This window comes from Microtus oregoni, unplaced genomic scaffold, assembly GCF_018167655.1.
Source record: "Microtus oregoni isolate MIOR12 unplaced genomic scaffold, Mior012 000034F_ref0000314, whole genome shotgun sequence".
Classification (NCBI taxonomy): Eukaryota; Metazoa; Chordata; class Mammalia; order Rodentia; family Cricetidae; genus Microtus; species Microtus oregoni.
The window spans coordinates 11,730,278-11,754,292 of NW_024543093.1; the positions used below are offsets into that span (position 1 = coordinate 11,730,278).

Below are 24,015 nucleotides of genomic sequence, written 5' to 3' on the forward strand. Positions count from 1 at the left end.
ATCTTACCCACTTCTCTCTATTAACCACAGTCACCTGGTTACATTCTATGACACTTGTACATGTAGCAGCCATCCTACCTGGTACAGCCCTCTGTGCTCCCCCCTCAACTTTTATGACCCTGGCCATGCCCTACTGCACAAGCTGCAGATGCTTCAATACTCTGGTATTGATATATCAATTTCCATCAAAGTGTCCGTCTTCATTAAGAACTTTCTGTCAGCCAGGTGGTGGTGGCGCACGCCTTTAATCCCAGCACTCAAGGAGGCAAAGGCAGGTGGATCTCTGTGAGTTTGAAGCCAACCAGGTCTAAAGAATAAGTTCCAGGACAGCTCTAGATACACAGAGAAACCCTGTCTCTAAAAAACCACCACCAACAACAAAACAAACTAACAACAACAAAAAAACCCTGGTTCGTATACACTCAGGCCAATGCCCACTGATGAACTTTGTCTGGTGTTGATGGGCAGAGAACTTGTGACCCTCTCTTGATTCAAGGTCACATCCATTCTTTATCATCTATCATATTCGTTATGAACAATTCACATTTTCTCATGTTTAATTTGACTTTGCACATTCCCTCAAAGGACAAACTTTCTGTATTCTAGCAGTCAAGACGTCAAGGTTCTAGCTAGCTGGCTAATTTGTTGAGCTGAAGAAACATCTGTAGAATGCAGCAAAGTCATACATAGAATTTTTCTGCAGTTTTCTTGGTGAGCTTGAAGCTTAAATGCTACAATTTATGGGGGAGAGTACTGTGAAGCACAAAGCAGTTCTAATTATCATTGGCATCAAGGGAGACTGCGGCGAGCTCTGTGGATCAGCAGGATTTCCTAGCTGTCTTCTGAGTGCTGTGGCTGGAAACAGAACAAGGTTGTCAAAGAGGAACTTGGGAGGCCACAGAGTACAATATCAGTGAGACGGTGTTTGCCGGTTACTAAGCCATTTTGGTCCAAAGTGTCTGGTCATGATGAAAGGAACATCTAATACAGACGGGGTCTAGGATGTCAAGGAAGCCTCTGGGAGGAATGTTCCTGAGCACAGCTATGAAGTGAAAGGGGTTTCATCGAGAGAAAAAGATGGAGAAGTGTGTACTTGCAGGCTGAGTATGGGAGGAGGGCATGCAATGTGAAGAGGGAATCCACAGGAGACCAAGCCAGAGAAGATAAAATAAGGCCTTGCTTTAACCAGACATTTCCAGGTATCCACAGGATGCCAAGTCACAGGATACGACTTTCAGGGTGCAACAGAGCATCTGACTTTTCAGCATACAGTGTTGACAGGAGCATTCTCTTCTGAGTTAGTTTTCCATCAGAGACCATGCGATTTATTAAGCTTAATAATTAATTATCAGAATATAATAATAATAAACAGAATTAATGATCATTGGGAAGTACTATGAGAAAAAGTAAATGAGTTAGCTATAGCATGAAGCTAGTTACAACCCATAAGAATCCAAACCAGAACTCAGGGCTCCTGACACTCTCCCTGACTGTTCTGTTTCCCTAGTTAGAGTTAGTGCAAAGGTGGGTATTTGTCAGCAGTGAGATGACACCCTTTCTGGGAGAATTCCCCAGTCCATCACCGCTAGCACAAAGGACCATCCCCTCCACTCTGGGCTGCTGGGAATACACATAGTGTCCCTTAATCATTTCTAGCAGGGACAAGATAGCCAGGGACTGGTTTTGCTGCTTAGTAACATCCCTATTAGAAGGAGAAGACACAAAAACAGACCTTTTTAGCAAGATGGAATTTGGATCTTAAAGGCTGACTTCTGGTGTCACCCTCAAATATTGAAAAAATTAGGCCCCTTTCCTCTCACTGACAAAATGCATAGTGCATGTTGTGTGAAGCATGGTCAGACTCCTCCTGAGGCTCTTCTGTCAGCCTGTAATGTGGGTATCAGCTTGCAGACAACTGGGCGACTCACTTGGAATCCTGGCCAGCTGCTTTCCCGCATAATATGAGTAAGTCATGTGACTTTTCTAGTCCTACTCTTTTTGTTTGAAAATGGGGGTTAAGCAGATCTGACATGGTGCCTGGTCTGGGGTGTCTCCTTAGCTACTATTTCATGTATGTTAATTCCTGACATATAAACTGGGGAGATGGCTCAGTTGGTAAAGTGCTTGCCAGGTAAGTACGGGAATCTGAGTTGAATATCCATCATCCATGTAAAAGGCCAGGCACGGTTATACACACTCGTAATCCTAGTACTTGGAGGTGGAGACATATGGATCCCTGTGGCTTACTGGATAATCAACTTTGATTAATTCACATGCACTACAGCCAGAGCGACCCTGTCTCAAGAACAAGGTGGAGTTAGAGCTGGACATGTTGCTCAGTAGTTAGGAGCTCTTATTGTTCTTACAAAGGACTTCAGTTCTCAAATCATATCAGGTGACTCAGTCAGTAAATTCAGACAGGTTATCTGATACCATCTGACCTGCAGAGGCACCTGCATGTATGTGGCTCACATAAACTCACACAGGCACACATACACATAAGTAAAAATAAATAAGGCTTTGAAATAAAAACAGAGTGGAAGACACTGGGAGAAAACTCCATGGGACTGACCTCTTGCCCCCATATGCACGTGTGTGTGTGTACATGTACACATACATGCATGCACTTGCACACTGGAACACAGCACACACATGTATACACATATACATACATTTATACACATGTACACACACACACACAAATCCCTAGAGAGCTAGTGATAACTATGTCCTTATAATGTAGGATGCTAGAAAATCATGTATTCACTAAATTTTGTACAGACTCTAGAGATCTGATTTAAGTTTTAAAAGTGAAAAGCAAAGAGACTACAAATTCAGGAGACCCGGTTTAGTCATCTTGGTTAGAAGGCATCTCAGCAGGCCTTCAGGCTGTGACAGGAAGCAGCTATGAATCATATCTGTCTACTCCGGGTCCCACGGTCCTGCTGTCTCTGTTATCCTTAGAGGGGTTTTCCCAAACCACACTGCTCCTGAAGAAAAGGGCATTAGGCATTCCTGCATTATTTCTAAGGCTTTGCAATCTCATTCACAAATACAGGAAGCTAAACTTCCTTCTGTCTGTTTACATGATAGTTAAGATGACTGGATTCTTGTGAGCATTTCTGTAAGATTCAGCATGCAAAACTGTAGCTGGCAAACGTGAGTAGTCATGAGGTACAATGTTGAATGAGTAACCACTTCAGAGGCAAAGCAGTCCCATAAAACTCACGGAATTGTGCCCCAGCCCCTTGTCCTCAAACAAGAGTTACGTCAATCCTGGGGCCAGGGAGATAACACACTGAGTAGGGTGCTCGGTGTACGAGTATGAGGGCCTGAGCTGGGACCAGCCGCACCCACGTGAAAAGTCAGGCAGGGCCACACCTGCCCAGAATCCCAGCATAGTGGGACCTAGCCAGGCAGTCTAGCCACAATGATGAGCTCCCGATTCCCCGAGAGATCCTGTCTCAGAGTGATAGTTGCGGGAGGCCTGAGATCCCCTTTTGCCTTCTGCACACACAAGCTCATGGACATGCACGTACACGAGAACATAACTCCAATTCCGGATAACCCAAATGTGAGAACAGTCTCTGGGGGAGCAGAGGCCATCAAATACAGACCCCTGTGCTTCAAGGCAGTATTAATAGCCAAGCATGAAGCCACCGCCCTGAATGGAGAGGGTCTGTCTGCCTCACTGGGTCTCCAGGAGCCATGTAGAGACCCAGCCACGATCTTTAGAGCCAAGAACGGGCTAGGTGCTCCTTTCTGAGGGAAACCCGTAAGACCCGACAGTTGTGTTCCTACCAGCGTGTGCCGCTTTCAGTGGGAAAAGAGAAATGAACGGCTTTCTTCTGTTGCCAGTGTTTAATCCAGACTCCACTCTGGGATCAACAAGCCCCAGTGGAACATCCCCATCCCCATTTCTCTGCACACTGAGGACATATGCAGGAGAACAGCTGGCGACCTTGTCTGGCCACGCACATGGGCACAGCGGAACCGCAGAAGCACACACAACAAACGTACAGAGCATTTGCACAATAGAGACAGTGATGCTTGTGCCACAATTTCATTACTGTAGTTATAAACGAAACTTTAAACCTTCAGTCCCTACTGTGGAGTACAACACACAGCAGCACTCAAAGCCATGGCTGAGGACAGGGGTGTGTGTGGGGGGGGTGCTGCTTTACAGTCCCCATGCTGCAAACCCCAGCCCAGGCTGTTTGGTTTTCTGTCCCTTGCTGAGGCTCTCCTGTCTGCCGTCCGCTAAGGCACATTGACTGGTTTAGATTTTTGTTTTGCTCCACGTGTCATGTTCTGAATATTGAATTTGAATATAATTGCGATGGGTCAGACTTACCTTCTTAAAATTTTTATCCGGTTTGCAGGTTTGAGAGCCGGGTGATGTGAATGTTATATGTAAATTTATGCAAATCAGCATGCTAATGAGCCTGCACCCTTGCAGTAGACTTCTGGTAAGTGTGAGGGTTGTCACCCTGTCACAGGGCAGTCCACCAGGGAGCTTGTGCCGTATCGCAAGCTCAGTATGATTTAGGTGTATCTTCCCTGGTGGTTATTATCCTCCACATCTCCCGCACCATGCATAGGGATGACAAAGATTTCACTGGCTGTCTTCCAATACGTCCTGTCTTTTCTGTGTGAAACTGAGTTTATGACTTTATACCTACTAGTTTGGCAGTCCATTCTTTTCCATTCAGTAAATACTACTGGGTGTTCTGTGGGTGCACCATGCTAGGCAACACACAAGAGAGCCCTTCCATTTGGAGGCAGAAGGATGCTGAGCCTGAGAGCCATGCCATGAATGGAACCTGCATCCCAGACTACGACAATGGTGGGTGGCTGTCAGCATGAGGGACCTCTGTGGAACTTTACGGAGGAACACTTATGGCAGAAACACAGCCCTGGGTTCCTCCTGTTCTACTATGTCCAGGTAGACACAGCCCTGGGTTCCTCCTGTTCTGCTATGTCCAGGTAGACACAGCCCTGGGGTCCTCCTGTTCTACTATGTCCAGGTAGACACAGCCCTGGGTTCCTCCTGTTCTGCTATGTCCAGGTAGACACAGCCCTGGGTTCCTCCTGTTCTGCTATGTCCAGGTAGACACAGCCCTGGGGTCCTCCTGTTCTACTATGTCTAGGTAGTCACAGCCCTGGGGTCCTCCTGTTCTACTATGTTTAGGCTTTGAGGAGGCACAGCCAGTTGAGGGAAGAAACAAAAGTTTAAATAGACTATTGACCCCATCCTCTGTCTGAGGCCCACACTGCCAATTGTCCTATATGTTTGGGATTTTTTATTCAGTTTAGAATCAAACGTGCCCACCTTGAAACAAATAACAGGCATGAGGTGATGTAGACTCCAGAGAGACCAGGTGACAGGAAGTGAGCATGCTCCTGCAGCTTCAAGAAAAGGTGACTGAGGGAATGTGGATGGACTCTGAATTGGCTGGTGGTTTGGTTAACAGAATATGAGAGACCCTGGGAAGCAGCCCACCGAGCAGTTAGACTGGATCTCAGGGTGGAGCCTGGGGGGCAGGGCCGAGATGTAAGGCCTCTAGGGCAGAGCATGTGGGTGTTGGGACATGCGGTCTGGGCTAGAGGTGAAATATGTGAACTGACCCTGGAAATCCAGGGCAGAAACTTTGACGAGGGCTAGGCAGGTATGGAGAAAAAGCTCCATGCGTTATCTCATTAGAGATAAAAGCTGAATTAATGGATTAAATGAAGCTGCCAAGGTTGAAAGTACAGATTCAAGACCAGAATTTTGGGATCACTTTGATCCGTGGGCAAGAGTAGAGAGAACAGCTTGAAAACTGTCAAGGGGCACTACCTCAGCCAGGGCAGAAAGGGACTCAGAACGGAGAAGCAACCCAGTCGGGCAGGCCCCAGGGAAGGGTGACTTTTGAGAAAATGTTGTTAGGAAGAGTAGTGGCAGAAGGTAGATAAAATATGATAATTTTTAGGTTACAGTCACGATAAAAAATTCAAAATTATTTGAAATTGGCATTTGTTTTGAGGGGAGTATTTTAAAATACATGCAAAATATCTTCTCAAAAGAGAATCCAAGCTTTCCAGATATATATAAATGAGCTGACAAAATAATTCTGCATGTGAGTTTTGTTTTGATCAAGGGATTTTTAAATTAGTCCATTTCAAAAGGTTCCTCGTACCATGAGCAGGGTGCAGTTTACCTTCCTGTCTTTTTCTCCCAAGGATACCTCACCCCGCAAATGCTTCGTTTGGAAATGGTGCTGGGGTTTGGGCTTCAATGGTGAGTTAGCAGGGGTGTGGTTCTCGTTCCTGTCTCTGGATCATGAAGTCCAAGCCCAAACCTTGAAAAGGGTGGAACTCAGTTGGGGGAGGACAGAGGGTGAAAACCATGACTTAGTGAAGCCCCTACAGCAGACTGGATGGATACCAACTGCATGCAGTTTAACCCTCCTGTATCTATCCATGGAGTTTGAGGGACCCATTCTAGAGGTCTTTGAAACTGGGTCCCCCTGTGAGGGACTGTCTGTCCCAGGTCTCATACCAGCAGCTGAAAGTAGCCAGTGAGCGTCAGTTTCTGGCTTAGAAAAGCATCACCCTGACCTCTACCTCCATCTCTAGGCCATTCTTCCTGTGCGTTTGCCCAAACATCCCTTTTATAAGACTGCCAGGCAAACTGGGTGAGGGACTACCTCACTTCCTCATGGCCTCAACTGAACTAATTAAATCTAAATTCCCTCCATCTGTGCTACCACGATAGCATGTTCTGGACAGACTAGAAGGAATAGAAATGTGCTTTCTCATCATTCTGGAAGCTCGGAAGTCCAAATTCAGAGGCCCCGTAGGCTGGCTATCTGATGAGAGGAGACACAGTGGAGCACCATGCAGCAGAAGGTTAACAGCAAATAGAATTTCACTCTCATGACCAGTTACCTCCCTAAGGCCCTCCACCTTGTATGTTATCAGCTCTGGGTCTGGCTTTTATGTTTGGTATCTTTTCACTGTTGTGACCGGATACCTGGCAAGAAGAAGGGAGGATTTGTCTTGGCTCACAGTCTGAGGGTACCAGTCATCGTAAGAAAGGCGTAAGGGGACATGGTGAGTGGGACGGCTGGTCATGTGACATCAGCAGTCAGAAAACAGAGTGATATCAATACTCTGCTGACTGCATCCTTTTATCCAGTCTGGGATAGTGCCACTTACTCTTAGCGTGGATCTTCCTGCTGCAATTAGATCCTTTATGGGCATGTTCAAAGGTTTGTTTCTTAGGTAATTTGAGAATATTAATCATTGCAGGTTCTAACAAATAGCCAAACCATTGTAGACAGATTCTCAAATAAAACTACTTCTGACATACTGGGTTAAGGACTTCAACTAGATTTCTGAGGGAAAGAGCTGAGCCTATCACAGTGAGGTTTGATGACATGTGATGTTGTCTGTTTTCCTTTTGCCGTACAAGACGCTAGCCCAGCATCTCTCAGAACCAACTTTTCTTTGCAGGAAGGTGGAGAAAAATGTCTAGGTCTAAGTCCTGTCAGTGACCCCTGATGGAGAACCATAGATGGTCTCTGGGTCCTGTGGACAGCTCTCAGACAGTGGCAGTACTCTGAGACAAAATGCCACTGCTGACTTTAGGGGACAGGGTCAGTGGATGACTTCTGCCAGCATTTGACTCACTGGACCAGACTCACAGCCTGGAACTTAGTGATTTTCAGAGGGTAAGATCAGGACAAAGAATCGACAATGTGCAGTAGCATGAGGCATGCCTGTCTTGTCTCAAAGGTCTGGGGGGCTGACAGGTCCCAGGGGAAAGACTGAAATCTCTCCCAACAGCTATTCTGACATCACTTCATGACTGCATTTCTGTTTCCTTTTATCTGAAACTTTAAAGGTAGTGCCTGGGGAGTACGAGAGTTAGGCAAAGAAGATGGAGAGCTCTATAAACTAAAGAGCATTTACTCCTGTAGGGAGATGCTGACCGACCAATTGTACAACTATCTGTGTGCTGCCATTTGGAGGATGACTCCAGGTTCACCGGAGTACACGTTCTCTGTATGCAGAAAAGACTCTTGAGTGTTCTCTGGCAGAGATCTTCTTCCATCTTGGAAGGAATCCTACCCATTTTTAGTCGACGTGTGTCTGTGGGGTTGCCAGGGCAAAGTCAGGGCATATTTAACCAACATTCTGAGGCTATTCCGTCTACAGTCGACAAGGATGCCAATGGGCTCCGGTGAAATGAAGACATCTGCCTGATCAGCCTTATGAGCAAATGCTCCACCCCACAGAGTTTGGCCCGATCTGTGCCTGCTCACACTCAAAACTGTTTTTGGAATGGCAGCTTATTTCAGTGTTCATCCCCTGCTCACGCATGAGGTCCTGGCCATAGCAGGAACCCAGTGCACTTAAACCTACAGCAAGTTAAAGCAAGTAAGAGCCACGCCACTTCCCCTCTCTCGGCATCTCAGGATCAGCAGGGTCTCAGTGAAGTGAATAAATGACCTGTTTCCTAACGACTGTGTTCCAGTCTACTCTGCTACTTACCATCTGTTTTCCAGAATGTTCCAGACCAGGCAGTGGGAGTCTGTTTAAAAATAAACTAAATCGCTTGCTCGCCTGTTTAAATTCCTACATCCGGCTCCTGGGATACTCAAAGTAAGTCTAGGCCTGACCTGGGGTGTCAGAATCCAGGTTAATGTGACTTGCCTGTCCTCATCTGGGCCAGGGCCCGGCACTCTGAGAGCTTCAACCTCACCGCTCTACATTATGATCCTCTACCAAGACCTTCTTCCTCTTGGATTGCCTATTTTCTGCTTCCTCAGGCTGGACATTTCTTTGCTGGTTTCTTGGCTTATCTGTCTCTCCCTTCCAGGGTTACCCAAGTGTCACAGTTCTCTTCCTTAGGAAGGCTTGTCACCCGGGAGACCCTGCCAGCCAAAGTTTCGCATCCTGGCAGCTGTCCATCCTGCCTCTGCATTAACCCAGTTTTCTGACTACTGGAGTCTGAGCCAGTATCTGTTATTCCAAGGCTTCCCTTTTGTGAAGGGGCCATCCCAGGACAGTGATGCTATGTTCACTGGGAGTGTGCCCATTGGCGATGTTCCTAGTTTATATCCGCCCCAAATAAACGTTGGCTAATTAAAGATGTGCATTTTTAATTCATATATTACACAAAGATTAGGAGAAATCCTAGTCTTTTACCATACAGAAGAAAAAAAAAACTTCTTAGATACAGCGCAAGGAGTTGAATTAATGAGAAAATAAAATGGTGATGAATATAATTAGGTCAAAGTATAGAATTTTGGTCTAAGAAAATCTTATTTAAAATGTTCACATAGAGTTGACAGATTTTGGGAAAGACATGATGAATAGTACAAAAAGATCTATAATGACATATAACAACAAACAAAAGTAGGGATCCAGTAGGTCACAGAAGAAGAAGAAAGGCTGTCCATGCAGTACAGCAGATACAAGCAACCCGAATGGTGATCATGCCATCACAGTGGTAGTGGAGTCAGTAGCACCAAAGTGCTGGAGAGGGGGCTGGAAAACATGGAGTTCCGCGTGCTTTTGACGAGTGGGTTATAACATGTGATGGGCAGCTTTCCAGCGTCTCCTAGGTTTTGTCTCTGTCCCTGCACTATATAAGACCACCTGCACAAGGAGACACACAGAAAGAGTTTTTTGAGAGGGGCTGAGGAGACGGCTCAGAGGGTAACATGCCCATGATACAACCATGAGCAACTGAGTTTATATCTCAGAAACCACATAAACAGTCAGACACGGAGACGCATGTTTATAGCCTCAGAGCTGAGAGGCCGGAAACAGGCAAAGCCCTGAAGCTCACTATCTGGCTTAACCAAATGGAAAGTTTCAGATTCCGTGAGAGACCATGTCACAAAAAAATAAGAAGCAGAGTCCTAAGGGAAGCCATCTGATGTTGACCTCTGGATTCCATATATGTGTGCGTGCATGTACACATGTACTACTGCCCACATATATATTCACATACTTACCAGGTACATACATACATACATACCGAGTGAGAAGAGAGAGAGGGAGAGTTTTATGAGAACATTTTATAGCTAGTAGGAAAATCCTAAATTCTACACTGTACGCATCGGTCCAAACACCACCTGTACCCTATAGGTACACATGATAACAAGCTACCGTCTAAAAATCAATCTGTAGAACCTGGAGAGATGACTCCATGGACAAGAGTACTTGTTTCTCTTAGAGGAGCAAGTTCAGTTCTCAGCACTGCCATCAGGCAACTCACAACAACCCACAGACTCCCACACGCATGTTCACACATGCACGTGTGTGCACACACACATACAAACACATACGCATGCACACACACCTAGCACACAGCCATGTTCGCATGTACATATAAACAAACATAATAAACGTTTTAAAAACTAAAACATTGTTCTATCCATGAGCTAAAGCCGTGGTGTGTTGTCCTTTCAGAATCCTGCTGCTCCACAGTTTTCTTTTCTGCCGGCTGTGAGAGTCCTCTGTCATAGCTAGTGCCAGAGACAGACTCAGGTCCTTCTACTGCCCACCAGGGAGGTCTTCTTCCTCCCTGATTGTTTCTCCCTCTTGGGTACCAGCAGAATAGTGAAGAGACCCGCTGTGTACCAGCCTCTTCCTATAACCCCAAGAAATGGCCAAGTGTGTGTTCTATCATAGATTTAATTGGTATCTGAGGGGTGAATGACAAAATTAAATATGAAAACAAAATCTCTTTTTAACTCAAAGGTGTTGTATATCGTGGGTGGTTGGTGTGTGTGGAGTATGCATTATCTTTAATGGGGCTTGCCCCATAATTTCTACATGAAAAATAAACCATCGTGTGTGCCTTTGTATATATAATAGAGGCGTGCATCAATCTACCTTTGAGGATGGGTGCTTATGTATGAAGCACAGATAGCATACATAGGTCATAAATTGGGTTCATATGTTCTTAATACTTTCTGGAGAAAATGGGCCCTTGCAGAAAACTATTTTAAATTCTTAACTGTCCAAAACTTTGAAGAATGTCTAAGTATACAGCCTTAACACAGGAGCTCCAGCACTCACACAGGAGCTACCGGAGATGCAGTGGCTCCCGTGAGGCCCCCTGAACTGGCCTTTGTCACTCAGCACCTACCCAACCCTAGCAGGCTTTGCCCTACTGTACCAAAGAGCACCTCACAAAATGTACAATCTCAGCTCAGAGCTAACACTTGGGTATTAACACTTCCTAATCATGACTGTTGCTCCTCAGGCGTGCTGTACCAGCTCAGGGAGGGTGTGACCATAACACAGTCTGTCCTTGCAGATGCCTAGGGTGTGCTGGGCTTGTGTTCGTAATGCCTTTACCTGAGTGTGACATGAGCCAGCCTCCTGCCAGCTCTAGCTCCTGACCCAGTGGTCTGCTTGCCCTGCCACACTTTGTCACAGAATAAAGAAAAAGAAAAGAAAATTTGTTAGTAATCTTCTCACAAGCTCGGCAGCCTCCCTCAGCCCCATTCTCAACTGGCCACAGAAAACGCAATGTTCCAGAGTTAGGAAGGAAGCCTTGGGCACCTTTGATTTATGCAAGAACCCTATGCTTCCAAAACAGGGTCTGCAGAACTTTTATCCCAAGTGTTAAAATTGTGGTACAGAAAGGAACAGTATAGTCGGTACCTTATCCCCAGTATCATCACACATGTTATTCTCTAGCAGAGGACTTCCTGTCTTAGCGACTCTGTTGCATGCTCTGGATTTCCAGGAGAGCAATATGAAGTCTTCTGTGTTCATATTCGAACATTAAACTGAGTTTTCTGCGAGAAAACTGTGATCCCAGCACTCCGCAGAACAATCGTGAAAAATGCACGCAGGCACTCTTGGGAGTTTTGATTTGAGATGCTTAGACATAATATACTCCCGAGAAGCCAGTCATAAGCACAACCGAGATACTGGCCCAGGATATAAACTGGCTAATAGATATGCCCAAATCCCAGTTCCACCTTCTAATAGCAGGTATTTCCTGCAACACCCTCCATTAACTTCTCTTGGGAAACTTCTCAGAGACAGAGCTAAAGCCACACTAGTAGCAGACAGAAGGGAGGCCACATTCAAAAACGCACAGTGGCTCTCTGCTTCCTGGTTGGCATGTAGTACCTACTCTTACCTTCTCACACATATTGCGCCACTATGATCTACCAAGCCAAACATCCATGTGCTAAATCCACGGGAATCCCAACCCAGAGCAAATCTTTTCTCTTGTAAGTTGTTCTTGACAAGAACATGAAAGAGACCAGTGACAGACGACAGCTGGCCATGTAGCTCTCAACCCTCTGGAGCTGGTGGGAAGGGTTTCAAACAATTGGAAATGGAAGCAGAAAAAGTGCTAGAATGGCCCAGGTCCCTTACTGGGCTGCTGAGCTGGGTGTTCAGTAGACAAGATCGCTGGTGGATGTGAGCCCAGTGAAGGCTGTACCTACAATATTTCAGCAGAGAACAAATCTGGCTAGCAGCCATGCAAGATACAGTTTGGCAAAAGTTCTTTTCCTGTGTCCTAAGATCTTCCAGAAAACAGACTTTAAGGAAATAGACTCATTAATATGGTGGAGAAATTTTTGAGGAAATCCAACATTTAGATTATGGTGGGTTATTTCTAGATGCTTTTAGCCATATTTATATTGGGAATCAGGGACTGGAAAAAAAATCTACCAGAAGTGGAAAGCATACAGTCTAGCCAGAAAAGGTGTTAAAAATTGTGGACAAAGAAGGCTTGATTATTAAAGTTACTAGCATCATTTTTGCTTTGGGACAGTAGAAAAAGATGTCTCTGAGGCATTTCAGGAATTGGCCAGACCCCACCCATGACAAACTTAAGAGCAGTACAAAAGACAGAGAAGAGTGATCTGCCAGAACATTCGGCTTATACAATGTCATTTAAAGAAGCATTGTCCTGGCTCCATTCACCCAGCCACTCTCTTACTGCTGGAGCAGGGGAGTCCAATATGAGCTGGTGACAGACATCGGCATCATCCAAATGAAGCTAGTTTTAGAGACAAGGTCATGAAGGCTTCACATCAATAGCACAAAGAAAAGCCTGGAGGACCAGGCAATGTACAGCAGGGTCAGAGGCTCTTTAGGAAAGAAAGATAGATTAGATAGATAGATAGATAGATAGATAGATAGATAGATGGATGGATGGATAGATAGATAGATAGATAGATAGATAGATAGATAGACAAAAAATTAAGCATGAGCTTAAAACCTAAGCCACAGTGGAGATCCCGGGATACTAGCCAGTATAGAAACATAAAACAACTGCCAAGAAAATTGACAGGTACTGAGAAGAGCTAGCCCAAGACAGAGGCTATATGGTCTGCAAACGGCAAAGCCATTAGGGACACGCATGTTCAAGCCCGCTACCACGTGTACCATGACACTGCATGCCCCCATTCCAGTCATGGAGCTGGAACACCTAGAGCTTGTCCTGCTGTGTTCTTGTTTCATGTTGCTCTCACTCTTCCTCGTCGTGTTCCCGAATCCTTCCCTTTTGAATGGGAGTATATATTTTATGCCATTGTATACTGGGAATATTTAATTTACAAAAATTACAGGAGCTCTCAGCTACGAGTTTGCCTTGAGTCTCAAAGGGGACTTGAAATTTAGACTTGTGGACAACATTGAAACTCTTAAAATTGGGAGATTCTTGGAGATGGGCTAAATGCTTTTGACGTTTTGAGAGGACCATGAGTGTTTGGGAACCAGAAGAAAGAACTTACATGATTTAAATGTGAAATGCCACCCTTAAGCTTATGTAACTTAGTCCCCAGTAACTAGAACTATTTTGTGTGGTGTGTGCATATGTGTGTATGTGTGTGGTGTGTGTATGTGTGGTGTGTGTGTGGTGTGTGTGTATGTGTGGTGTGTGTGTATGTCTGTGATGTGTGTGTATATGGTGTGTGTATGTGTGGTGTGTCTGTGTGTGTGTGGTGTGTGTGCGGTGTGTGTGTATGTGTGCGGTGTGTGTGTATGTGTGGTGTGTGTGTATGTCTGTGATGTGTGTGTGTGATGTGTGTGTATATGGTGTGTGTATGTGTGGTGTGTCTGTGTGTGTGTGGTGTGTGTGCGGTGTGTGTGTATGTGTGGTGTGTGTGTATGTCTGTGATGTGTGTGTGTGATGTGTGTGTATATGGTGTGTGTATGTGTGGTGTGTCTGTGTGTGTGTGTGGTGTGTGTGCGGTGTGTGTATGTGTGCGGTGTGTGTGTATATGTGTGGTGTGTATGTGTGTGGTGTGTGTGTGTATGTGTGGTGTGTGTGTATGTATGGTGTGTGTATGTGTGTTATTAAAGCCCTGTGGAAGGCTCTGGCCTAGAAGAGCAGTTGAGTGGTGGGAGCAGAGCTTAGAGGGACGCTGTAATAGATGCCTGGGAGAAGGTTCTGGGAATAATACAGACTGTGGAGTCTGGCTTTCTCAGATCCTGAAGTATTTGGTCCTCACTTGTCTCCTATTTTCACGTGATCTAAATAACCACAGATAGGTGTGCATATTATTTATATTTCTTCTTCTCTTCCTTTCTTCCTTTTCCGTCTTCTTCCTGTCCTCCAGTAGACAATTTCTTTCTGACTCCTGATTATAAAAACTGTTTTTTTTCTTGCATGTTCTGCTAACTGTTCCATGCATGTTTCCTAAACTCCAAAGCATCTGTCTCATAGACTAGCCACCACGCACAGCAGGACTGAGCCAGACACTGTCTAAACTGACAGTCATAGACCTAAGAACCTGGAGTACGATGCCAAATACTGCATATTTGCTCAGGGTAGGACAGAAGCTGTTCCTGCCTATGTCCCCAGGTTCTCAATGCCATCCCAGTAGCCCATCCTTGTTTTTTTTTATTTGTTTCAGAACCTCTCCCTTCAAGCACCACACATCTGTGCTATTGTCTCGTCTGGTAGAGACCATGAGGACAGTGACTTGTTTGGTTCCACAGAACCCAAACTGCCTGGCATGGGCCAAGTTCACCAGCTGCCAAGTAGATCATGGCAACTCTTCCTTATTAGGTTAAGGCTGAACTAAAATCATCTCCTTCTAAGTAGATGGTTCACTGAAGGAAACAGCTAATGATGAGTCTGGCCATGCCGCCAGCCCCATAGTTATCTGTGAAACTTTCCACTTGGCCTCTGTCTGACGGCCAGGAGCTTTGTGGCCCTGGAATCACACATCATCTGTAGCTGGACCCTAACTGTGCTGTGTGCTGTCTGTGGTCTGGTGTTACATCTGATGTAACATCTATCTCAGACTGATGGGTGGAGTGGACCAGTTAATAATTTAGCAGACAGGAGCAAACCTGGATTGCAAGACACGGAAATCATCATGGTGTTGTACATTGAGGATCATGTTCTTGTCTGTTCGTGGCCATTCCCAGAGGTAGCCAGTGGGTACAGGTCTAGAGAAAGCATGGGAAAACACAACATTTCTGGAAATGGAGGCCCCTGAGGCTGCTGTTGCATCAGGATCAACAATACCCTAAAACACAGTTTTGATTTTAGGACTGCCAACTCCAAGTTATCCAATATCCCTTTGTCCAGATTTCTTATTGACCTTCTAATCTTCTGAATTCTGGCTGCCCAAAGCTACCCTGTCCACCCGTGCTCCTCAATGGTGCTCCATGCTTCCATTTCCTCCCAGCTGAGGAAATTCCACATCCTCTCCCCCTGTGCTGGGAGCTCCATCCACTGCAGCTTCTCACCCTGGGTTCCCAGCTCCGACTCTCCTCAGCTCCTTTCCTCTCCCTCGGAGGAATCCTGCCTCACTGGCTGTACTGGAGCTAGGCATAGCTTCTCTCCACCTCAAAGCTTCAGGCTGTGCAGCTATATACCAGACCCAGTCAGTGCCTGTTGGACGAGAGTCTTTCCAGGGGGCTGCCTGCTGGCCCTGGGATCTGCTCACCCCTTCTGTATCTTGGTCAGCGTAGATAGGTTAATGGAGTTTCCCCAGCATCGAATGTCCACTGGAATAAGAGCCTTTTGGCAGGGGTAGGTTATCATTTTCACTCAGAGCCCTGGCTGCTGTGAGCTTTAATTAAACCTCTGTTAGGGGAGGAAACTGGGGGTTGCCCAGAAAAGGTAGCTCCAAAGGAAAAGATTGATTATCAAAATATTAGGTATACACTCTGCTGTTAGTGAAGTGGCTTAACCCTCCTGACTGCCATGGGTGGTGGGGAGGGGGGATAAAGCAGGATCCTTGCACATCCTGCCCCAGAGCTAAACAAATGCAAAGCAGGATGCCCTTCTCTCCCTCTCAGAAAGGTTCCTTTTCATTTACAAGGGGCAATGAAGTGATGGGAGCCTCTTAGCTACAAACTACTATTTACAAGACAATTGGGAGTGGAGACAAAGAAACGGGGAGGATCCTGCCATATCAAAGGAATATCACTGAACCCAACAGATGCTTCTAGGCCAAGCTGAGTCCTGAAGAAGCTCCTGTTACTTGACACAGAAATGTAGGACACAGACAGGCTGTGGCAACAGTGGACAAGTATACCACAGAAGCCATCAGGGCGGTCCCTCCTGACAGAGCTCCTTGCCCCCCTCAAAGACCTAGGCTACCAGGGCAGATACCTTTTCTTGAGAGTTCTCCCATGCTATTGAACACAAGATAGAAGTCAATGACAGGTTGGCAGCCTGCCTCCAGGATAATGCTCATGAGAGATGACACTAGCTTGCTCCTCTGAAACAGCTTGACCTTCAACCAAGGTTGTAGCCACCGGGGTCTGATGAGGGACGTGTGCATGAGTGCCTGCCACCCTGAAGTGGCCAGTGGCTCACACAGCTGGCTCAGCCTGCCACACAACCTGAAGTTTGACCCAAGCATGTCACCTCTGCATAACCTCTGGGACACCAGCTGGCCAGGGACAGAATGCAAGGTAGGTGGCAGCCCTAGCAAGACAGCTATTGGATGCCCCTGCTTTTCTAAGAAGCAGCAACCAAGCCAATGAATAGATGGGCCACCAATGGAAAATAACCAGAATAACTTGTAGTAAGCCTGAAATGTAGGGAGAGAACAGAAATCAGATACTAAGGGGCCTGACCCCATGAAGCTGAGGCAGGATTGGGGGCCTGTCTGCAGTTGCTTAGGAAGGTTGAGCATTTCCACTACAACATCCCAAGTGCTCTTTGAAGGAATTTAGGGATACTTCAAAACTTGAAGCATAATTTACATACCATAAAATTCACAGACTTTAACCCTGACGCCTGCTGTCCAGTCCTGGTATTTGGGACACATCTCCAGCCACTGTGGTTACATATGGGGTGCACCTCAGCGTATTGTTTTTAAGTTTGATAAAATCTGTTTATTTATTGTCTTCTACAACTGTTCCTCCTTGACGCTATGGCTCAGAATCATGAGATTTGCTTTTCTTGTTTTTTTCTGTTTAACAGTTTTACCTCTTATGCTTAAAAAACATTTTATTTATGTGTATGGGTGTATGTTCTGTGCACAATGTCCATGCAGTGCCTATGGAAGCCAAGAGAGGGTGTTGGATTCCCTAAGACAGGAGTTGTAGACAGCTGTGAATTGCCACTGGGTGCTTGAAATCAAACTCTGGTCCTCTGGAAGAACAGGCAATGCTCTTCATTGCTAAGCCGTTGTTCTAGCCTTTATACTTGGGTCCTTAAGCCAACTTGAGATCCATTTTATATATGGTACAAGACAGGGATCCAAATTCATTATTTTGTGTGATAATGCCATCTGTCCCCAGAATCATTTTTAAAAGATTTTCTTCCCCTTTGAGTAGCCTGGGCACCTTGGTAGAAAAGCTGTTCATAGCAAGTACCTGGGAGGGTGCAACTTAGGGGCATTCTGCTCTGTTTCCTTGACCCGGAGTCTCCCTTTGCACCCTCCCATCTTGTTTTGGCTTTGCTCAAAGTCCTCAAGTATGCAAGTCCGACAGCTTCTCTCATATTGTCTTCTGTGGATATGGATTCAAATCTTAAATGCCAGCACAAAATCAAAACAGGCAGAGCTTGGCTACAGCCTTGTGCTCTCCATACTAAAGCATCATTCATTAGAACATGGCTATTACAACACGATGGGAGATCTAGCCTGAAATAACTCCACTTGGAGAAATGAGTCTGCAAGATGCCAGGAGAAATAGCTACTTAGTGTGTCTCTTCTGTCCTGAACCCTGCCACGATGAGCAACAGACCCTGTTCTATACCCACATAGCACACCCTCTTATTCAGACAGCAGACACTCCCACAGGCCCAGAAGGCAGATCTTCCTCTGCATCCACACAGTATGCTTCTTCCCTACCCAGACAACAGCAGACTTTCCCCTGTACCCAGAGACCAGATGCTCCACAACACCCAAACAACAGGAGGGAGCAAAAGTCCCTCTACACTCACACAGCAGGCTCTCCTCTGTCACCCCAATGGAAGACCTCCATAACATCCAGAAAGTAAGCCTTCCTCTGTAGTCAAACAGTAAGCCAACAACTATACCTTGTCAGAGGTCTCGAATAAACACCCAGAAAGCAGACTCTTTTCTACACCTGGACAGGAGGCCTTTTTCTGTATTGGAAGAGGAGGTCCACGTCTACGCACACAGAGTAGGTCCATGTCTACACACACAGGGCAAGCCTTCCTCCATATGCAGACAGCAGGCTGTGCTCTACATCCAGACATCAGGCCCACTGATAGACTAGGTCCTTCACTAAACGAAGACAGCAGGCTCTCCTCTATACTCAGACACTGGACCCTCCCACAGGCCCAAAAGAGACCTTCCTGCACACACACAGCTGGCTCTCCACTACACCCAGGCATCAGGACCTCTTCTGAACCTACACAGCAGACCCTTCACTGCACATAGAGAATAGATCTTCGTAGCCACACTGTAAAATTGCTGATACTCCTCTGTACCCCAACTAAAGGTTCTCCTCTATACCCAAGAAGTTTCCTTTCCTTTTTTTTAAGCCTGTCTTGGAACTAGCTCTTATACTCAGGTTGGACTCGAACTCAAGAGATCTGCCTGCTTCTGCCTCCCAAGTGAGATTAAAGGCAAGCACCACCACCACTCAGCTGCTTCCCTTCCTCTTATCCAGCCAGCCAGCCTCCTCCCATATTCAGAAAACAGACTTTCCGCAACACCAACTCAGCTTTCCCTTCTCTACACCCAGCAGCAAGCTATACACAAGGCTTTTTAGCATTGCCCCCTTTATAACTGCTTCCTTCAGCCCTCATTAACAGTTGGGGTGCTCTCTGCAGCCCAACCTCCCTCTGACTGTCCCCTGAACTTAAATACTGTCTCGGGAGTGGTGTCTTTGTGTCACCTTCTGCTCAGGGAGCCTCATTAAGAGTCCACTTTCTGACACAATGCTGATCCAGTTCATACTCAGTATTCGAAATGAGCAAAACATGAAGACAGATTGATTTGGAACAACTTTAAAACATAACTCATTTGGTAAAGCCCTTGCCTAGCCTGTACAAGTCCCTGGGTTTAGATCCCTATATAAATACTAAATTCCCAGAACTTGGAAAGCAGAGGCAGGAGGATTAGGAATTCAAGGTCATTCTTGGTAAATGTCAGGTTTGAGACTAGTGTTGCCTATATGAAAGGAGGTGTGTGTGTGTGAGAGAGAGAGAGAGAGAGAGATAGAGAGAGAGAGAGAAATTGATTAAATGCCAGGGTAGCCAAGCATGGTTGTTATGGTCGTTACACCTATAATGTCAACACTTAGGAGAAAAGAACATGAGAATTGCCTAAAATTCAAGGACAGCTTGGGCTACACAGCACATACCTAGACAACCTCTCTCAAAGAAACCAATAATAAAAGACTAAACTGGCATGGGGAAAATCTATAGCTAAGCAAACTGCCATACCACCGCACCACATTGTGCCATCTGCCTAAAAAGAGAAAGGGCACAGAGGAAGGAGGACCTGAATGGCATACGGTAGGAGAGGAGGGAGGGCAAGTTTGGTGAGAGAGGCCACTCCGAGTTCGTGCAGGATGGACTCTAAAAACAGGCCACAATGTCCCAGGCAGGTGCTTCCCAGGTGAGCAGGACTGAAGCCCTGCCTGAGAGGGGGTTCCTGCAGATTCCACAGTGTGCTGCGGTTAAACATTAATGCAAAAAGAGAGAGTCGTGCACAATTCCAGGGATGAGAGGAGAGTGAGAATCAGGTCCTTAGGCCACAGGAAAGCTGAGGCTTCTGAGTAGCCAGAAACCTGATTGGCCCCAGCAGTGACTGTTAGAAGAAAGCCACACGTACCCCCACCCTTCTTGAACAAGTGAGTGTCACACTAAGACTGCTACTGACAAGAGAGGAAGAGGCATTTCCAATAGGCAGGGCTTTGGACAATCACTAGGGTTCTTATTCGGAAGAGATGCAGAGCTGTCTCCTCAAAGGAAAAAAAAATCCAGGAAAGAGACAGTTGGATGCAGAGCCTTGGGTTCACCCAGAATGGTCCTCTGCTTTAGGGACCCCCCCAGCTACCCTGGGAGAGTGACCAAGAAGGGCCTAATGAGTCCCCCAGATAGGATGTGATTCTGACTGGGGCAGGACCCACCCAGCCCCAGGGAACCAAGAACCCTGTCCAGGCAGGCAGGAAAGCAAGGGCTCCCAAAAGCAAATAAACAGAAATAAATTAGGTGTGAGACCTCATTTTCCTGAATTTTATTTCCCAGGAGGTATTTCTGCCACTGATTTACTATTTTTAAAACTGAACTAAGAACCAAAAAAGAGGAGGCTGTGATGGGCCACACAAGGCAGGACTCCTCCCACTCTGTGGCGACAGCAGCTCTGCCTGCTGTCCCTGATCCTGCCCCTGGGGTACAGTTAGCTGCCTTTGCCAGTGTGCTGCTCTGAGTCAGCTTAGCAGCCTTCAGGCAGGAACTTACTGTCTCAGAGTCCTTGCCTATTCTTCTGTGCCTCTGAATTGTCATCTCGCATAACTTGTTAACAAAATAAAAACCCACAAATGAGTGCGCTTTATATGACAAGTTTAACAAGCAAGGATCTCAGATCCAATTTCGTTTCTGCCAAAAATGAGCTGTACCACAATTGGTTTGCTTGCCGCTCATTAATACATGATTTAATTGTTTAATTTGAAACATTATGAGCTATCAGCATGTCTGTTTCTTGATGCTCTAACATTCAGTTGAATGTTGGTTGGTTTCAAAATACTTCTTTTTTCAGAAGAATCTAAAAGGCAGTGTTTGTGTTATAATTGAAATACTATGAATGTATTAACTTGCTTTCTTTTTTATCTTGCTGTTGTTTATAGACTTATTCATTTATTGATTGCTTGGTGGTAACCCTAGATGTTGATCATAGATTTTTCTAATGACCAAAGAATTTCCCCTTTCTCTTCTTTCATACTTCCTATTCTTTTTATACCCCAAATAATTTTTCTGCATATTTTAAGAGTGGCTATGCTAGCCTTAATCTTTATTGCTTTAAATTTGACTAAGGATGTGTGTAGCAATTTCTTATCTGTCTTGTTATAGTGAGCTGCTAGGATCCTATGGAAGACCAAGCAGACCATCCCAGTGAGCTCTCTCTTGCTCATCACCAGAAGCATCTCTTCCAGACCCAAGGGCAGGCATCTGGTAGAAAGGGTTTTCTGCCTCTTTGTATTCTCACACTTGCATATGAACAGCAGAGAATTAGAGATGCTTACACACTAAAACAGTGTGCAGAGGTTCTGCCATTCGTTGAACACTCAGTCATAAGCTGGATGCTTTTGGTATATTGTTTAATTTAGCAGTTGAAAACTCCAGGAAGTTCATGCTTATAAAACAGTACACAGACCATGAAGTAATAAGGGAAGGTGTACAGGAACCCCATTCTGTCTGATCTCGATCATTTAACTAATCATTATTTTCCTGGGTACTTGAGTCACAGCATTATGATCTCAATTTAAACTGGATGCCTCCTCCTCTAGGCAATGGGAACAGGGTGGACTTTTCTGACTCCCCTTTTCTTTTTTCTCTCTCCATCTCTGCCTCTTTGTTTCAAATCTATGTCCAGTGTGATTTGGTTCTTGGGGAGACAGTAGCACACATACATTCATTTGCTGTCTATGTAGATGAAATGATTCTTCTTAGAGAATGGGGTTTATAAAGGAAGGCTCTACACCCTAGACCCTAGGGTCCAACACAATTGGAGGATTGCTGATTTCCAGACCCAAAGCAAGGATGTTGAGTCTTTGGGTCAATGATCTTTGTGTTTCTTATTTCCTCATCCACTGAGTTTGCTTTTGCTCACAGGAGAATTCCCAATGAAGGTGAATTTATCCTTTGGGGGCACGTGGGCCATGTCAAGCTGAGGAATTGAAATGTAGATATTTATAAGTTCTAAACGCATCTCTAGGCATCTGCCCACAGAGCCAGCTCTCCATTCTCGGGAGAGATGCCTTTCTTCTCACTTGATCTGTGAAGGTTTAAGATAACCCAAAGGTTACAGCCCCAGGGAACTGCAGAGTGTGGCACTGAGCTGTTAGAGATAAATGCAGACTTAGGGGACATCAGTGACAGCCACCAGGGCTCCCCTAGGATTACAGAAAGCTCTGCATCCCTCTCCAGACCTCTGTCTGCCTTTTCCACTCTTCTGGGAGTTCGTGAACAGCTTGCCATGTTGATGGGAGCCTTGGGTTTCAGGTGCCACTGTCCCCACTATCTGGGGAGATTTGGACAGATGGAATACCTTCTCTGAAAGTCAAGGTTTAATTTTTCATTTATGAAATTAGCATAAAGTTTAGAGGATACAATGAATATCAAAATGTTCCTTAAAGTATTCTAACCCTGGAGGTACATACTTCCAAGAAACTGCCTGGTTCAAATTCAATCATCTGTTCTTTTGTTCCTTCTTTTCTTCCTTCCATCCATCCTTCCTTCCTTCCTGCCTTTCATCCATCCGTTTGTTTATCCTTCCTTCTTCCTCTAGTGAGTATACATGGCATACTCACTAGGTCAGAGGACAAACTGGCAGGAGTCATTTCCACCCTTCCACAATATAGATTCCAGGGATTGAACTCAGATCATCAATCTTAGCAGCAAGTGCCATCTCACTAGCCCAGGCTCAGATCAACAACCTCGGAAGTCCTTGAGGCAATCACAAGTAAATGAGGCTTTCGTGAATCCTAGCATGGAACTTACCCAAAAGTCCACTGTGAAGGTAGATTCTGTCCTAGACTTAGAAAGTAGGAAGCAGGGTCTTTGATGGTTTCCTGAATGTGCCAGCTTAAACGGGGGCCAGAGAAGACCCTGATGGCTTCAGAGCAAGAAGAACGGCTTGAATGAAGGGACATGCTTAACCATGGGTATTCTGGTCCCTGGAAGAGGTAAATGTCATTAGTCGTGGAAGACACTGGTATGTGTGTGAGAGCCTTAGGTGCTTAATGCTGTTCCTTTTTTACAGATGGGGAAATGGAGGCACAGAGAAATTAAGTGACTTGGCCACAGTTACAAGCTGGGGAGGACCAGGGAAAGCCTGGAGAGAGCTGGCTCTGGGCCTGCATCCTGCCCACGGAGTCACCCTGCCTCCGTCCTCGGGAGAGAAGGCTTCCTACAAGGTGAGAGCCATCTGTCTTCCTAGGATGTGCATTGCCCTGCTTCCACACTGGGTAGGGACTGTTAGTGTGCAGAACTTGGAGTAGCGCTCGTTGTTCCAGATCAGATCAGCGATGACAGACATTGCCGGGTGTCAGCCCAGCAGCTCTGGGTCTCCTGGAACCCCACCGTGTCAGCCCCACTGCAGCTGGACTTTCTTCACCTTTTTCCTCATGTCTGACCACCTTCTTCCTCTTGGATGGAGAGTGCCACTGCCCTGGAAGTTAGGGAGGGGGCGAGGGATGCTTCCTCCACCCTCTAGGAATTCGTGTCTTGTTCATGCCTGTTGAAGCCTCCCTGCCCCTCTCACAGCGAGCACTTCAGGGCCTTTGAAGACCTGCAAACATTTTACCTCCTTGGCCTTCACTAGGAACCTAACCCTCACATTCTGAACACCGTGGCATGTCAGGCAGGGAGGA

At 45.9% G+C, this 24,015-nt stretch overlaps 1 protein-coding gene across 14 annotated transcripts in view; it reads left to right on the forward strand.

Moving 5' to 3' along the window:
* The window catches only part of Myt1l (myelin transcription factor 1 like), a 401,242-nt gene that overhangs the window by 222,051 nt on the left and 155,176 nt on the right, over positions 1 to 24,015 (forward strand). For all 14 annotated transcript variants that reach the window (XM_041630189.1, XM_041630196.1, XM_041630195.1 and 11 more), the window contains exon 5: positions 23,406 to 23,559. The gene's annotated coding sequence lies outside the window, so the exon portion shown is untranslated. The remainder of the gene's footprint in view (positions 1 to 23,405; positions 23,560 to 24,015) is intronic.